The following is a 4,474-nucleotide window of genomic DNA, read 5'->3' as shown; positions in this document are numbered from 1 at the left end:
ATTATATATATTTTTCACGATTTTTCAACAAAAAATGAAAACGCCGATTTTTACAAAATATATTATATTTCTTTTTTAATATAATTTTTTTATCAATTATTTTTATATAATAAATAAATATTTATTATAATACAACACTATAACTTGAATTTTCTATGCAACTGTAGGAGTCCATATTAAAACCAAAAAGTAATACATTATTTACTATTGTTGATTTTATTTATTTATTTTATACAAACAGATGATCCTATAACTTAAGTTTTCTATGCAAATCTTATTTTGTAATGATCTCTAATAAGCGCTTTGTTCAGGTTTTCTCAGTTTCCCTTATTACCAATTCACATGATTTTTTTCAAAATTAGTGCAACTGTAGGAGGCCATATTAAAACCAATTGTCAAAGTATTACATTATTTACTAAATATTACAAATTATTATTATTTTATACTCCTCTTCAGGTTTAATACATTAATATGTTTTTTAATTATTCTTTTGTTTATATTTTAGATAACAAGCCATGTCCTAACCTCACTTAATGATACAGGTGGTGATTTATCCGTCATTAATAAAATAAAAAGATGGCAGGTCAATCAAAAAAAGAAACGCTCCAGGGATAGTGAGGCCCTACAAAATCTTAAAATAAAAAGAGGGCAGGTCAATCAAAAAAAGAAACGCTCCAGGGATAGTGAGGCCCTACAAAATCTACTAACAGCAAAATAAAGTTAGCTATATATATATATTAAAAATGCATAAATGTTTTTTTATACTCTTTACATCTTATTTTAGCTTCAGATGATGTTCCCACTATTTCTAGGGAGTTGAATCTTATATGGACTCCTCTTCAGGTTCAATGCATTTATATTTTTTTAATTATTCTTTTGTTTTTATTTTAAATAACAAACCCTGTCTTAACCTCACTTAATGATTGTACAGATGGTGATTTATCCGTCATTAATGAAAGAAAAAGATGGCAGGTCAATCAACAAAAAGAATAGCTATAGGGATTAATCCCAGCAAAATATACTAACAACACATAATAAAGTTAGTGTATATATATATATACTAAAAAGGCATAAATGTTCTTATATTTTATTATATTTTAGAATACATCCATTTTAGCTTCTGATGATATTCCCACTATTTCTAAGGAAAACCTAATATTGACTCCTCTGCATGTTTAACGCATTCATTTTTTTAAAAAATTTTTATTTGTTTTTATTTTAGATAACATACCCTGCTTTATTTCCACCTTATAATTGTTTAAATATTGATATATCTACCATTAATAATCAACAAATACAAAACAAATGTTCAGAAAAACATGATAGTCTTGATAAGTCCCCAACTAGACAAATTTTATTTTTTGATGATAGCCTAATTTTTTAGTTTAAATGCAGACATCTTTTTCCCGCAAAACTACCGCAATTGGAAATCTCCCGCAAAAATCTACCGCAATTTTTTAATTTCTCCCGCATTTTTTTTTTTAGAATTTTAACATTTTTAAAATATAAATAATCATTTTGAGAGACATTAATTGATTAATCTTATATTTTAAAATAATTTTAAATATTTATTCGAAAAACATGTCCTAGTTTGATATTTAAATATTTATTATATTTTAAATGATATAATTTAATATTTTTTATTTTATAATATATTATGAAAATTAATATTTATTTGATATCTTTTAATAAAAAAATGATAAGCTGCAATGTAAGTTAAGTAATATCATTTTTGTTACAATTAATTAGTGATTTTCACGCCCAAATTTTAAGCAAAATTTGATTTGATTTGAATTTTAAATGATTTTTTCTTTTTTGTTAACAAACTTTTTTAATTCTTTTGTAAATTTTATTTAAATAAACATTTTTAGTTGAAATCTTTTATTTATAGGTTTATTTTTATCATTTTTGTAAAATTATCTATTTTTTTAGTATATAAGAACTAGTTTAAATAATTTATTTTTAAATATTTATATTAAACTTTTATAAGTTATTTTACATGATCGTCTTGACAGAAAAGGATAAAAATATAATTAAATTCATATTTTTAATTTTTGGAAGGCAATTACGCCAGGCCTTAAAGGAGGGGGATGCCAGAAAATTATTTTAATGATATACCCCCTTTAAAAATTTTAAACTATTTAAAAATTAGATTGCAAATCTTATATTGCTGATAAGTTTCAGCAGATAGAGGAATTATTAATTGCCTTCCAAAAATAAAAAATATAATGCTCCCAACACTCACGATTTCAAATTCACATCAAGCGTTGAATTAACACATCTAGGATCGCCTGTAGGAGGACACGAGGCAATATGCACCTTTCTTCATTCCACACTTGACATACTCCTTAAACTGGAGGACATCTTTACACTTCTTCCATCACACAAGTCCTTTTTTTTGCTAATAAATTTCTTTTTTATACCAAGGATTCTTTACGCACTTCGGTCAACACCAATTTTTAAATATCCCATTCCTCTCCAAACTTACGAAAAAGGAATAAAGGACTAAAATAGTAAATATCAGATTCAACCGCCTGGGCCCAAGCAACTCTTCCAACCAAATTTGGTGGTCTCGGCATCAGATCTCCACATGACTTAGCAATAACTACTTTCATATCGAGTAGTCTTTTGACAAAGCCAATAACCACCGCCCATAATTCTAAAGAAGACCTTTCCTTAATCGTGGCTATGGATATTTGGAAAACAAGGATCAATGCTGATTCTCATCCCCCCACAACCCATAGACAGAAAGACTGGGATGCACCAGTAGCTCACTGCGTTGAAACTCTCTTATCTAGCATGCAATCTACCGACCGCACCCTATTCTCTTCCCTGCTCAATGGTACGGGACATGAGTTTCTTGAGGCCATCCCATCTGCCAATCTTCAGCTTCAACTATCCAACAATGAATTTACCCACGCCATCGGCATTCGTCTAAATTGTTCCATCACTCACCCTCACATCTGCTCAGGGTGCAACTCGCCAGTTGACTCGAAGGGTAGACATAGTTTACATTGTCGCTCCTGCAATGGACGATTCATCAGACACAAGCAATGTAATACAATCATCCAACATGCACTGAAATCCGCCCAAATTCCTTCCACTCTAGAACCACGGGGTCTTTTTAGATCTGACTGTAAACGTCCTGACGGGATCTCTCAAATCCTATGGAAGAGAGGCCAACTTTTGGTATGGGACTATTCCTGTATTGATCCCTTGGCCCCATCCAACCACGCCATCAACATCCTTGACCATTAAAACTTCTAAATACACAATGAACGATCATTGCTTCATCCCAATCATATCAACCACTCTTGGCACCTTCGGCAAACTCGCCTTATCATTTTTCAAAAACTTAGGATCACAAATCAGCAAACTCTCAGAAGAACCTCGAGAGGGTTTTTTTCTTCGTCAACGATTATCCATAGCGATTCTCAAAGCTAATTATATCAGTTTCAATGGTAGTCTTCTAGCCAAAGAGCTATCCTAGACAACACTTACGTCCCTTTTTCATTTTTGTTTCCCTGCGTCACACCATCTCCGTTCTTTTTTTTAATAGTATTATTATATATTTTTCAAACATTTTTAAATATATTAAAACATAAAATATTATATTTTCGTTTTTTTTAATACTTTATATTATTTATTATTTGAAAATTGAAAATAAAGGATATAATAAGAGAAAATAAATGATATCCTTAATCATTTATATTATAAAGATGTTAAATTATAAATTTAATGGTAATGTTCCTTTCTAAAAATGACAATTATCATAATCTATATTTTTAAACATATTAGTTTATTTTTGACGCTAATGGGTAAAAACATAAATTGTAAATATGTTAAATTAAAATTTCAGTGAAGATGTACCCTAGATAAGTGACAATTGTCATAATCGTTATTTTTAAAGTTTTTTGAAATTTTTTGACGCATATAGATAAAAATATAGATTGTAAATACGTTTAAGTAAAAATTTAGTGAAGTTGTACCATAGATATGTGACAATTGTCATAATCGTTATTTTTAAAGTTTTTTGAATTTTTTGACGGAAATAGGTAAAAATATATAGTGTAAATATGTTAAATTAAAATTTCAGTAAAGATGTACCCTTGATAAGTGTCAATTGTCATATCGTTATTACTAAAGTTTTTTGAAATTTTTTGACGCAAATAGGTAAAAATATCGATTGTAAATAAATTCGATGAAGATGTAGGTTAATGATGCTTGGTACCTTAAGGTACCATCTATCAAATTTGAATTTTGATCATTTTTCATTTGGATAGGCACTACCAAATATATTTATAATATATATTTGAAAAATCGTGATTTTTGGAAAGCCTCTATGGCCTAGTAGGCAAGAGCTTGGTTTACTTATCCCATGGTCCTTGGTTCGAACCCCGGGAATGATCATGTTTTTTTTCTTATTCTAACTTGGTGGTTGCATCCTTGGGGGAATAATATATAGGAGGCCGGA

The 4,474-nt window shown here is 29.0% G+C and overlaps 1 long non-coding RNA gene across 2 annotated transcripts; it reads left to right on the top strand.

Moving 5' to 3' along the window:
* Positions 1–381: 381 nt before the first annotated feature.
* Positions 382–3,573, top strand: LOC135931748 (uncharacterized). Of its 2 annotated transcripts, none has more exons than XR_010573144.1 (5): positions 382–400; positions 506–719; positions 785–843; positions 932–1,039; positions 2,428–3,573. It is a non-coding gene; the product is annotated as an uncharacterized LOC135931748 (long non-coding RNA). The 2 variants fall into 2 exon arrangements; XR_010573143.1 differs by lacking the exon at positions 2,428–3,573 and adding an exon at positions 2,266–2,386.
* The last annotated feature ends 901 nt before the right edge of the window (positions 3,574–4,474 follow it).

This window comes from Gordionus sp. m RMFG-2023, chromosome 1 (genome assembly GCF_954871325.1).
Source record: "Gordionus sp. m RMFG-2023 chromosome 1, tfGorSpeb1-WG-v2, whole genome shotgun sequence".
NCBI lineage: Eukaryota > Metazoa > Nematomorpha > Gordioida > Chordodea > Parachordodidae > Gordionus > Gordionus sp. m RMFG-2023.
This window is presented reverse-complemented; position numbering and strand designations above follow the sequence as displayed.